Below are 13,765 nucleotides of genomic sequence, written 5' to 3' on the forward strand. Positions count from 1 at the left end.
AGGACCTTAAGCTTTCCTCCTCCCAGGAAATACAACTAGGTAACTATTAAATACCCCAGAAACTGACCTGAAGACTGGCAGAACAAACTCCACAACTAAAGGTAGGGAAAAGACTACATAGAAGAAGGTAGGAAGCACAGAGATATGGTCTGGGAGAGAAACAGATCATGGCCACTGCAGTGAGGAGGAAGCTATGATCACAGAGAAGGACAAGAAACAGACTAACACACAGGGGAGAGCAAGAGGAAAACAAATTCCTATAGCAATTGGCTTGGAAAGTGAGAGGGCCCAAATTTTTTGAGTTCTTGCAACCAGTGGAGCATAAAGCCTAGAGTTTAAAAATCAGTGGCCTTTGCTTAGATAGAGCCCAGAGGCATTGGGACTGCTCTTGGAGAGAAAACAAGGCAAAGAGCATGCAGACATACAGCATGACAACAGTGATCTGAAGAGTGCCTAGCACACACTGGGGAGGTTATTTGCTCATCTCAGAGCATGTCTCTGAGAGGCAACATTCATGGAGAGACTCCTCTGGGAACAAAGGAACTGGCAGGTGCCATTTCCCTTCCTCACCTTTCAGCATAAGCACAGGGTCACCTACATGAACCAGCACAGTGTCTGCCTTTACTACTTAACTTGCCTACCCCAAACCCCACCCTTCCAAACTCCAGTGGAACTGCCTTTCCCAGTTATGCTTACTTCAGTCCCACCTCATTGGACCCCCTCCCCCAGAAGACCAGCCCAAACCCCTGCCAACACTGTATCTCCCAACCCACTTTTGCAGTGTTGACAGGTCTCATTTCACAAGCAGACCAGAGCACACTGAGCTAAAACTTGCCACATTCAGGCCAGGAAACAAACACTGCCCACAACAATCACAGAGAGCCTATGCAAATGACTGGCTCAAAGGATAAAGTGGCCAGGACAAAACAGCAGAGCACACGCAGCCAACATTTGAGACACTCCTTGAAGTGCCTTGAAGGATCAGGCTCTGAGGAACAGGGGCTACTACATGACAGGACACTACAGGACCTCTTCTGCAGGAAGCCATTACCCTCAAGAACAGGGGATATAGCTGACTTTCCTAAAACACATAAACCAGCACAGAGACTTAGAAAAAATGACAATACAAATGAATCTCTCCCACATGAAAGAAGAGGACAGTGCCACAACTGGAGATATGAGACCCTTAACATAGGGATAAAAAAGAACCAATCAGAAATGAGGAGTGCAATAAACAAGATTAGAAACACACATGATGCAATGAACAGCAGGCTGGAAGAAGCAGAGGAATGAACTAATGACCTAGAAGAATAATGGGAAATAATCAAGCTGAAGCAAAGAGAGAGGGGGAAAAAGAAAAAGAATTATGCAACATGAGAATAGACTTAGGGAACTCAATGACTCCATCAAACATAATAACATTCTTATTATAGGAGTCCAAGAAGAAGAGAGAGAAAAGGAGGCAAAACATTTATATGAAGAAATAGTAGCTGAAAACTTCCCTCATCTGGGGTAGGAAATGGAAATACAGATCGAGAAGGCACAGAGAACCCCAACAAAATCAACAAAAGCAGATCCACACCAAGACATATTGTCATTGAATTGGCAAAATATAGTGATAAAGAAAAAAATTTAAAAGCAGCAAGACAAAAGAAGACAATAACATACAAGGGAAACCCCAATAAGTCTATCGGGGGATTTTTTAGCAGAAATTTTCCAAGCCAGAAAGAGTGGTATGATATATTCAATGTGCTGAATGGGTAAAGTTTGCAGCAAAAAATATTCTATCCAGCAAGGCTATCATTCAGAATAGGAGAGATAAAGAGTTTCCCAGACAAAAACTAAAGGAGTTTGTGACCACTAAACCAGACCTGCAAGAAATATTAAAGAGGACCCTTTGGAAAAGAAAGACCAGAAGGGACAGTATGGAGGTAGAAAACATAGAAGCAGTAAAATGAATATTTCTGTAAAAAATCAGTCAAGGAACTCACAAAATAAAAGGATGTAAAATATGGCACCATATACCTAAAACATGGAGAGGAGTAAAGAATGGGTTCAAACTTAAATGAAAATCAACTTAATATAGACTGCTATATGCAAAAGATGTTATATACAAACCTAATAGTAACCACAAATCAAAAAACACTAATAAATATGCAAAGAATACAGAGAAAGAAATCCAATTATACCACTATAGAAAACCAGCAAACTATGAAAGAGAGAAAAAAATCAGAGAACATTTTCAGAAACAACCACAAAACAAGTAATAAAATGGCAGTAAATACCTTCTAATAATTACTTTGAATGTAAATGGGCTAAATGCTCCACTCAAAAGACATAGTGTGACAGAATGAATTAAAAAAAAAAAAAAAAGACTCATATATATGCTGCCTACAACTCATTTCAGACCCAAAGACAGACAACATTAGGCGATAGAGAAAAACCTATCATGCAAATAGATATCAAAAGAAAGCTGGAGTAGCAATATTTATATCAGACAAAATAGACTTTAAAACAAAGACTGTAACAAGAAATAAAGAGGGACACTATATAAAAATAAAGGGAGCAATCCAGCAAGAAGATATAACAATTGTAAATATTTATGCACCCAACATGGGGCCACACAAATACATAAAACAGTTAATAACAAACATAAAGGAACTACTTGATAACACAATAATAGTAGGGGACTTTAGCACCCCACTTACATCAATGGAAAGATCATCTAAGCAGAAAATCAACAAGGAATCAAAGGCTCGAATGACATACTAGATCACATGGATGTATACAAAACACTCCATCCTAAAACAGCAGAATACACATTCCTTTGAAATGTACATGGAGTATTCTCCAGAATAGACCACCTATTAGGCCACAAAATAAGCCTCAACAAATTCAAGAAGATCACAATCATACCATGCATCTTTTCTGACCACACTATGAAACTAGAAATCAACCTCAAGGAAAACCTGGAAAGACCACAAATACAAGAATGGTAAAAAAAAAAAAAAAAAAAAAAAAAAAAAAAAATGCTATTAGACAATGAATAGGTCAACCAGGATATTAAAAAGTACGTGAAAACAAATGAAAATGAAAACACACTGGTTCAAAACCTATGGGATACAACAAAAGCTGTTCAAAGAGGGAAGGTTATAGTACTACAGGCCTACTTCAAGAAGGAAAAAAAAAAAAAAAAACCTCAGCTAAACAACCGAACCTTAGACCTAAAGGAGAGAGAAAAAGCACAATTAACAAAACCTAAAACCAGCATAAAACCAGCATAAGATTGGACAGAAATAAATGATATAGAAACTGAAATAAAAAGAACAGATCAATAAAACCAAGAGCTGTTTCTTAAAAAACAACAAACAGTAAAATTGATAAATGTCTCTAGCCAGACTTATCAATAAAAAAAAGAGAAAAGACTCATATAAATAAAGTCACAAATGAGAAAGGAGAGATAGCAACCAACAACACAGAAATACAATTATAAAAGAATATCATGAAAAACTATATTTCAACAAATTGGACAACCTAGAAGAAATAAATTCCTAACATATAAACTACCAAAAGTGAAACATAAATAGAAAATGTGAACAAGTAATGAAAGTGAATTAGTAATCAAAAACTCCCAACAAAAAAAAAGACCAGACGGTTTCACACATGAATTTTACCAAACATTTAAACAAGAATTAATACCTATTGTTCTCAAACTATTTCAAAAAGTGGAAAAAGAAGGAAAAATTCTAAATTCATTCTAAGAGGCCAGAATTACCCTGATACTAAAACCAGACAAAGACACCACTAAAAAAGACAACTATAGGCCAATATCTCTGATGAACATAGATGCAAAAGTCCTCTAAAATACTAGCAAACTGAATCCAACAATACATTTAAAAAGTCATTCACCACTATCAAGTGAGATTCATTACTACGTTGCAAGGGTATTTCAATATTACAAATCAATCAACAGGATACATCACAGCTATAAGAGAATTATAAGAACCATATGATCATTTCCATAGACGCAGAAAAGGCATTTGATGAAGTAAAGCATCCATTCATGATAAAAACCCTTGACAAAGTAGGTTTAGAGGAAACAATGAGGAAAAAATGAGACCTTTTCTCCTAAGGTCAGGAACAAGATAGGGATGATCACTCTCACCACTTTATTCAACATAGTACTCTAAGTTCTAACCACAGCAATTAAACAACAAAAAGAAATAACAGGTATCCAAATCAGCAAGGAAGAAGTAAAACTTTCATTAGTTGCAGATGACATGATACTCTACATAGAAAACCTGAAAGACTCAACCAAAAAACTGCTGGAATTGAAACAAATTTAGTAAAGTCACAGGATACAAAATGAAAGTCACAGGATACAAAATCAATTCTACATGCCAATAATGAAGCAGAAAGAAATTAAGAAAATAATCCCACTTATAATTGCACCAAAAATAGTAAGATACCTAGAAATAAACGTAACCAAAGAGGTGAAAGCTCTGTACTCTGAAAACTATAAAACACTGATGAAAGAAGTTGAGTATGACACAAAGAAATGGAAAAACATTCACTGCTCATGAGTTAGAACAAATATTAAGATGTATATACTACCCAAAACTTCACATTTAACACAATCCCTACCAAAATACCAACTGCATTTATCACAGAACTAGAAAAAAATTCTAAAATTCCTATGGAACCATAAAAGACCCCAAATAGCCAAAGCCATCTCGGAAAAGAAAAGCAAACTGGAAACCTCACAATTCCAGACTTCCAAGTAATATTACAAAGCTGTAGTAATCAGAACAGTATGGTACTGGCACAAAAATAGACACATAAATCAATAGGACAGAATAGAAAACCCAGAAATGAACCCACAATTATATGGTCAATTAATATTTGGCAAAACAGGAAACAGTATCCAAGGGGAAAAAATCTTTTCAACAAATGATGTTGGTAAAACTGGACAGCAACATGCAGAAGAATGAAACTGGACCACTTTCTTACTCCATACACAACAATAAACTCAAAATGGATGAAAGACCTAAATGTGAGACCTAAAGCAATTAAAATCCTAGTAGAGAACACAGGCAGTAACTTTTCTGACACTGGCTGTAGCAACTTTTATAGATAGGTCTCCTAAGGCAAGGGGTAAAAAAGGAAAAATAAACTATTGGGAGTACATCAAAATAAAAAGCTTCTGCACAGTGAAGGAGACAACCAACAAAACTAAAAGTTAACCTATGGAATGGGAGAAGATATTCGCAAATGACATATCCAATAAAGGGTCAGTATCTAAAATATATAAAGAACTGATAAAACTCAACACCCCAAAACCAAATAATCCATTAAAAAATTGGCAGAACACATGAACAGACATTTCCTCAAAGAAGACATCCAGATGGCCAACAGGCATATGAAAAGGTGCTCAACATCATTCATCAGAGAAATACAAATCAAAACTAAAAGGAGATATTACCTCACACTTGTCAGAATGGCTAAAATTGCAAACACAGAAAACAGCAGGTGGAGAAAAAGGACCCTCGTGCACTGTTGTCGGAATTAAAACTGGTGCAGCCAATGTGGAGAATAGTGTGAAGGTTCCTAAAAAAGGTCAAAATAGAACTACCCTATAATCCAACAATTCCAATACTGGGTATTTACACAAAGAATACAAAAACACTAATTCAAAGGGATACGTGCACTCTTGGGTTTATAGCAGCATTATTTACAATAGCCCAATTATGGAATCAGCCCAAGTGTCCATCAACTGAAGAATGGATAAAGATGTAGTGTGTGTATATATATTTATATATATACAGATATATATACAGATATATATATATATATATATATATATATAAAATGACTTATTACTCAGACATCAAAAAGAATGAAATCTTGCCATTTTCAATGTCATGTATGGAGCTAGAGAGTATTATGCTAAGTGAGATAAGTCAGTCATAGAAAGACAAATACCATACGATTTCTCTCATATGTATAATTTAAGAAACAAAAGAGAGATGAGCAAAAAGACTATCTAATATAGAGAACAAACTGGTGGTTACTAGGGGGTGGTGGTTAGAGAGATGAGTGAAATAGTTAAAGGGGATTAAGAGCATACTTATCTTGATGAGCACTGAATAATTCATAGAATTGTTGAATCATTTTATTATACACCTGAAACTACTGTAACACTGTATGTTAATTACACTTCATTAAAAAAGGAAATTAAAAAAAAGAGGTGATCACGTTCATTAGATATCAAAGAAACATAATAACAAAAGACATCACCGGTAGGCATTAATCCAAATGGCTAAAATAAAAAATGCAGTTACTAATGTTGATGAAGAGTTGAGTAACTGGAACACGCATACACTGTTTGTGGGATTGTAAATTGGTACAACCACTAGGGAAAACAGTTTAGCAGTATCTAATAAAGCTGAATATGTGCATATGTTATAAACTGGCAAATCCACTCCTACATATTTATCTCAAAAAATTCAAACATCTGCCAAGAGACATATAGAAGAACGTTCATAGCAGTACTATTTCCAATAACTCTATATTGGAAACAACTTAAATGTTCTTTAATAATACAGGAGGTAAATAATATTGACATGATGAATTTCTATACAGCAGTAAAAATGAACATATTGCAATTACATACACCAACATGTTTATATCATACCAATGATAACGTTAAGTGAAAGGACATGAGTAGAAAAACAATGCATGCAATACGATGCCATTTATATAAAGTTTAAGAATAGATAAAACTGTTTTATGGTTTTAGGGTAACAATTATCTTTTGAGAGCCGTAAGTACAGGAAGTGGGGTGAGGGAGGCTCTGAGGTGCTCATAATGTTGTAGTTTCAGATCTAAGTGCTGTTTATATGGTGGGTTCACTTTAACAAAACTCATCACTTCTGTACAATTCTGACAGATGCTATTTTCTGTATTTGTTTTATTAAAACATTTATTTTTTAAAAAATTAAAGAGCTTTTGTTTGTCAAAATCAAACATTAAGAAAGTGAAAAGACAGAATGGAAGAATACATTTGCAGTACATGTAACAGATCATTTTTATCAGGGAACACTTTTAGAAAGATTTCTGAGTTACTAAACTGCTCCTTTAGCATTCATCGTTTCAGGTCATCTTTCCGGCAAACACTACTGACCCCATTTCACTGAAGAGGAAACAGGTTCAGAGGGTTTGAGTGACTTTCCTCAGGTCACAAAGGCAGGCTGACTCAAACCCATGCTCTTATGTCCTTAAGTCATACAGGAAACTGCTGTCAGAATTTGTCAAGTCATTCCTTAAGCCATTATTACCTGTCTTTTTTTTCATAGTCCTATAATATATATAAAGACAAGATAAATTTTTTTAAATGTACCTTTGTACATACAGGTAACATATTCTTTGAAGCACAAAGAGATGCAGTATGGTGTAACAGAGCACAAGCTTTGGAATCGGATGGAATCCTGGACCTACCCATTCACCGTCTGGTCTTGGAAAATAAGTTCTCTGAATTTGGTTCTCCTCCTTGTTAAAATGGCAGTGCTTTCATATGTGTCTAGAATAGTGCTCAACACTGCGGAGCAAATGAATACTCTTAACATTACAAAAAGTGGTAAGTACTTACAATGAATATTCTTTTAAATACATTAAAAAGTCTGAAATATGTATTATTAACATGCACTCCAGTCTGGTACACAATTAACGTTGAAGCTGAGTAATGGTTCTTGTGTTTCAATACATTCTCTAATATGTGGCCAAGTTTTATTGTGTAATAATAAATAGAATGCATCAAGTGTAAGAAAAAAGTAACTGCTGGAAATACAAACATTTTTATGAAATGATTATATGTATAGCATAATATATAAATTATTTTAAGATTATAGTGATTTCCAAAACAAAAACAATATAAAGCTTAATAGCAATTTGTATCTCCTTTGACTTAGTACCAGAAACCAGAAATGGAAAAGTATCAGTCCATTTTCATAATATTTGAGATTAAATACATATATATATTGTTTACCATATATATACTCAGTCCTCAAGACTCCAGTTTTTGGAAAGCAATTCAGGCCATCACTTTCATTTCTGGAATCAGATTTCAGAATAGAAAATTTGGACATGTTATTCCCTTCCAAGTGAATTGAAGCACATATTTGTGTAACTACTTTTGAATTCATTTGCAGAGAATTATTCAAAGTGTTTATTCAAATGAATTATGCCAATTAAAAAAAAAGCCAAATCTTTGATCCAATCTTTCCTAGTGAGCCAAGACAGGGATTTTCTCTCGAATGATATTAGCAAGTTGGTGTCTTTCATCAGTAAGAAGCATCTCTTGGTGTATGAGGCCAACACTGTCATCCCATCTTCCTGTAATACACCAGAATACAATATTCACCAAAGCCTAGAATTTATTGTGACTTAAGTCATAGATTTAATTCACAGTGTTAATGACCACATGTAGTACTTGTTCCATTTCTAATAGTTTACTCAAAAAAATGATTCCTGGTAAATACTGCAATGAGGGGAACTATATTCAAAATTGTACCACCTTGAATTTAATCTTTATAACCAGACCAACCTCATTTGCAGCCAATGAAAAAGAACGATCTTATGTAGACATGTTTGACAATATGACTGATTTAATTAAGACCTTTCTTAACATATAAAAATAAATCATTGCTTTTGTTGTAGTCATCAGAGTTATTAGATCCAAAATGTCTTTGGTCACATTGTTATCGGTTGAATTATGTGCCCCCTTATTCATATGGTGAGTCAGAACTACCTGGACCTCAGAGGGTGGCCTTGTTTGGCAATACAGACATGGCAAATGTAATTGGCTATGTTGAGCTCACACTGGACGAGGGTGAGCCCCAGATCCAAAATGTCTGAAAATCTGGACATAGAGGCACACACAGGGAAAATTCCACATAAGACTGGAGTTACGCTGCCACAAGCCAAAGAATTACTGGAAGTTATGAGAGAGACCTGGGAGAGGTCCTTTCCTAGTACCTTCAGAGGTAGCATGACCCATGAACACCTTGATTTGAGACTTTGGCTTCCAAAACGATGATACAGTCCATTCTCATTATTTAGGTCACTCAGTTGGAGATACTTTGTTATAATAGCCCTAAGAAACTAATACACTTATCACATATTTAATAAGACCGTCAGTAAAGTTAGGTAATGAAGCACCAGAAGTTATTTCTCTTTGTCACTCAACTTCTAAATTCAGCTGCATATGCAAGACTAAGTACAACAATACTGCTAATTAGACTATCTTTGGAAATGCTTTCTGTTGGAGACCCACAATTCTTTACACTGCTAAGTAGACACCACTTTTTTTAAACTTCCCATCTGAAAATTGTGGTATCAAGTTAATATTTTTTGTTATTAATTTTATAAAATTGTCATTATTTCATTTGCATTCCGAAATAAATACTGTTGAAATTTTGATTATTTGTTCAATTTCACCTAAGTTTTCATCACGTATCTTTTTGAAAGTATGGAGTTCTTACTATAATTTTTTTCACAATGACATTTTCAATAAAGATACATTCTGTACAGTAAAAGGTAAGAATATTCTATACTTCCAAAAATAATTTACTCCTAATTTCCATGAAACATGTACCTTACTTGGACTATCCTTTATATACCAACTTTCTTTTAGAAACTCAACTTTTTGTTAGGATTTTTCTAAGAAAAGAATGGTGCAATGTAAGGACAAATGACATCTTGCCTCAGTGTTGGGATACAATAGGGTATAATGGAGCTTCCAGAGGATATGTTCTGTATAAAGAGGCTATCAGCCACCCAACTCCAATGATTTCTTCCTAGCATATTGCCAGATCTGCCCATTTTAAGTGATAGCAAATAAAAAGCATCACGCCTTTGGTTTATTTATGGCTTCTGGAATTCTAGTTAGACATGTGAAGTGTTAATTCCAGGATGTACTCGTGGATACTCATACTCAAAACAGCCAAGATTTTTTTTTTTTTTTTTAGCCTGTTCCCTTTCTTCATTCCCCTATCAAGCATAATCAGAGACAAGACCCCTGCTTGAAGCAGAAAACCAAAGACTGGGGACTCTGGATTACATCCTCTAAGTCTCTCACCCTAGACACTCTCCTGTAAGCCACAAGCCTATGAAGTGCTTGTGTGTGAAAGTCATCTGGGGAAGGCTCAGGGTGCAAGAGCCCCACCCCTGAACCAAAGCAGCAGGAAGAAGGAAGCTGGTGGGGAGGGTGGGTGAGAGCACGACGGCACTAACCGACACATATGCCTAAATTCTCAGAAGATTAAGAGGGAGGGAGAGCCCACTGCCACCATATCATGGGTTCTGGGGAAACTCGATGCATCATTTAGTCCTGGGCTAAAAGAAATGATAAGAGGGAGCCTTCAGCATGCAACTCTAGGAGGGTGAAATGGGGTGAAGGAGGACGATCATTTCTGTACCCCTGCAAGGGAAGAGGGCAAGGAAAGGAGGCCTTGGGAATCTCAGAAGATGGGAGGCCCCTTCAGCACCTACTTTGTAGACCTGAAGGTCCAACCAAGGGGATATCTGAAATAACTTCTGCCTTCTGCCTGGTCTTGCCTGAGCAATGGAGATCGGGAAAGCCCACTGATCCAGTTTGCCATACCCCAGCCTTCCTCAGACCCAACTGGCTTTATTTCATCTGAACCAGCTCTCTCCTGGTATATTCATCCTGCCTTGGGTCCTTCCTCTTCCCTAATAGGATGCTGGGCTTGTTGGGGCATAAGTATCTTTTAAACTGGGTCCTTTTTTATTTCTCCCTCAGTGACTGAATGGCACCACATTATTTTACCTAGATAGCCAGAGAAGAAATCTTGCCCACATCAATACCTCCTCTCCCAACAATACTGGTGATTCTACCTCTTGAAAACTTTAAGCCTCCTCTCTCCCCTTGAAATTCTCCTACCTTCTTACAGATTATCATCAATGTTCTTCTGGACTATTTTTACAAGTCCTATTAATACACTTCTGTAACAGAGTTCCCTTTCTGCAACACAAACAATATGTACATATAGAGTACATATACATGATTAGTTTTAATTAGATATACTTAAGTTTCAAAAGGAATACATATAAAGGATAGCACTTTGTTACTTCTTTGACTTGTTATCAAAAGTCTGACACATTTGCACAAAGATTTTAGTCTAAGAGTTCGTATTTTTCAGATCTACAATATGCCAGACTCCTTGCAAGGTTGATTACTGTATGGATAAACTGGTGAACAAAACTGGTCAGACTTTATCTTCAAAAAGCTTATATTTCATCAGAATGGGATCATTTACTTATACAGATAAAAATATATATGTAATATTAAAATACATGGTCTTATACATAAAACCAAGTCCCTAGGCTTTCTTGGTCTCCCACTGTTTGGCACTTGCTGCACCTCTCCAAAATCATTTTGCCTCACCCAGCAGCCCTACTATGAGCTCCTTGGGCAGAGTTTGTCTCTTTTTCCTTTGTACCCTCATTTTTTTGCACAAGCCTGGGACACAATCACAATCAAAACAGTTTTTGATCCATAACTATTCTTCATTATTGTTCTTTACTTAATTATTTCCTCATTCTCCATCTATAAATTCCTAAAGGGAAGGAATATGCATGCATTCTGTGTGTTTCATATTCCATATATCTAGAGTGTTGCTGGGATTATAGCAAAATCTTAATCAGTATCTGGATACCTGGTTATTTACAACATGTTGGACCTGCTTCCCCTGGTAAGAGGCTGTAGGAAGACACAGATTCCTTCAATAGTTTCTGTGCACTACCTTCCTTCAATAGTTTCTGTACATTATGCTAAAAGTATCTTAAATTCATCATTTTTACCTATATAATTTTAAGAGGCTGACAATTATTTGTGGTTGTGTCAACAGCCACACTGGATATACTAAATGACTAACTTGTAAATTATTAATTAATAATATGATTATAAAATATAGATCAAGGGACATCAATAAAATAAATCATCTCTAAATGATTAATTTTAATGTAGTTATACACTAACTTACACATGGGGAAAATCTGATTTAGTTTTTGACTGAAATCATCTATTCCTTCATTCAAATGACTGTGTACTGACTAAAACAAGAATTTATACTTTTTTTTTTTACATTTGTAATACATACAATTCACATTCCTAATTTCCAAGTGAGAGAAATAAATGTTCATATAAAAATTCTGATGGTCTTATTAAGTAAAAAATTTGAGTGAGATTAAGGGATTATTAGGTCTGTTTCACATCTTTTCTTACACTATTGTGGCTTATAAATTCCAGAAATATCTTAATTTCTATAAAATTTTGTAAAATATCATAAATGTGTAAAGTCAATTAGAATTCAGTAATGTACTTTAGCAGATAGATAGTATATTGATACCTACCACCATACAATGAAATATAACATGTAATGCTATATAACATCTTTAGATTTCATATCAACTTAGTGGTGTAACATTGGTTTATATAAAGTAATAGGTCTTTGAAAAATTAGAAATTTAGAGTACATACTAACAGAAAATAATGAGATAAATCATTTTATGTTAGTGATCTTGATAACAAAATTTACATATTTTCCTAATTCTAAGAAGTATCTCTGTATATGTTATAAATTATCTGTGAATGATATCATTCAGGGAATCATCTCCAAGTTTTAAATCATTTTCTATTCTTAGAAACAGAATTGACATCAATTTGAACCCACTTAAAACACACACACACACACCCCTTATTTTTCAAAGGAGAGGTAATTAGAGTCAGTATCAATGCTTTGAAATTATATAAGTATTTTGGTAAGGCAACCATTACACCTCATAAGAAGAAAATCAAGTGTAAGAAAAACAGAGCAACCAGACACATTGAAAGGAAGCCATTTTAAAGAAACTATTCTAGAAGTAGTACACATTAACAAATTACAGAAGTTCTAGGGGTGTACAAAATTCTCCAGATTAGAAATAATGCAAATAACGTTATCTACTAGAAGTTAAACATGAAACTCCATATAATGGATCAGTCCAAAAGCTTGACCACAACCTGACTAAAGTTCTTAACATAAAAGAAGAAAGTAACAATTAAAAGAGATATTTGACCGTAGATACAAGCTAAGATGTACTCTGCTAGTGCTCTCATAAACACTGCCCAGAAAGAGAATACCCTGAGAGCAGTTATAAATCTACCTCTATAAAGATGGAGTGCCTCAGAATGACATAACCTAGTATCAATATATATCCAAACTCTTGTTCATCTGATACAGTCTGCCAAGGAATATTCTGATTATAATGGGGGCTGACTTAGTAGAAGGAGAAATTACACCTGCCAGAAATAAATATGTTTGTAGGCATTTTCACACTGCATTGAAAAAATTGAATTTAATGTATAATAATCAGTGCCAGATAATCTTACTGAGGCCTATCAATACTTAAAGGTCACAAGTACTAATAATTATACCAGTAAGATTATTTATGATAATGCACAATTAATTGAAGGCTTATCATATGCCAGACACTGTATTAAACATATTAAGACCTTAAATTCACTATCTCATTTAATCTATACACACATCATCCCTGTAAGATTGGTCCTATTGTCATATCTGTTTTACTGATGGGCATATTAAGTGTCAAAGCAGTTAGGCTACTTGCTGAGATCCCTAGTAAGTAGTAGAGCACAGATGCATTTATTTACAGGTCTGTCTGGCTTTGGAGACTGGGCCCTCAG

General features: G+C 35.1%; 1 long non-coding RNA gene across 1 annotated transcript in view; it reads left to right on the top strand.

Annotated features, from left to right (window-relative positions):
• Positions 1-9,333, top strand: part of LOC144380964 (uncharacterized) — a 531,798-nt gene extending 522,465 nt beyond the window's left edge. Inside the window, exon 3 of the long non-coding RNA XR_013445329.1 lies at positions 7,414-9,333. This is a non-coding gene — a long non-coding RNA (uncharacterized LOC144380964). The remainder of the gene's footprint in view (positions 1-7,413) is intronic.
• Positions 9,334-13,765: the final 4,432 nt, after the last annotated feature.

The sequence above is a fragment of the Halichoerus grypus genome, chromosome 2, assembly GCF_964656455.1.
Source record: "Halichoerus grypus chromosome 2, mHalGry1.hap1.1, whole genome shotgun sequence".
NCBI classification, from domain to species: domain Eukaryota; kingdom Metazoa; phylum Chordata; class Mammalia; order Carnivora; family Phocidae; genus Halichoerus; species Halichoerus grypus.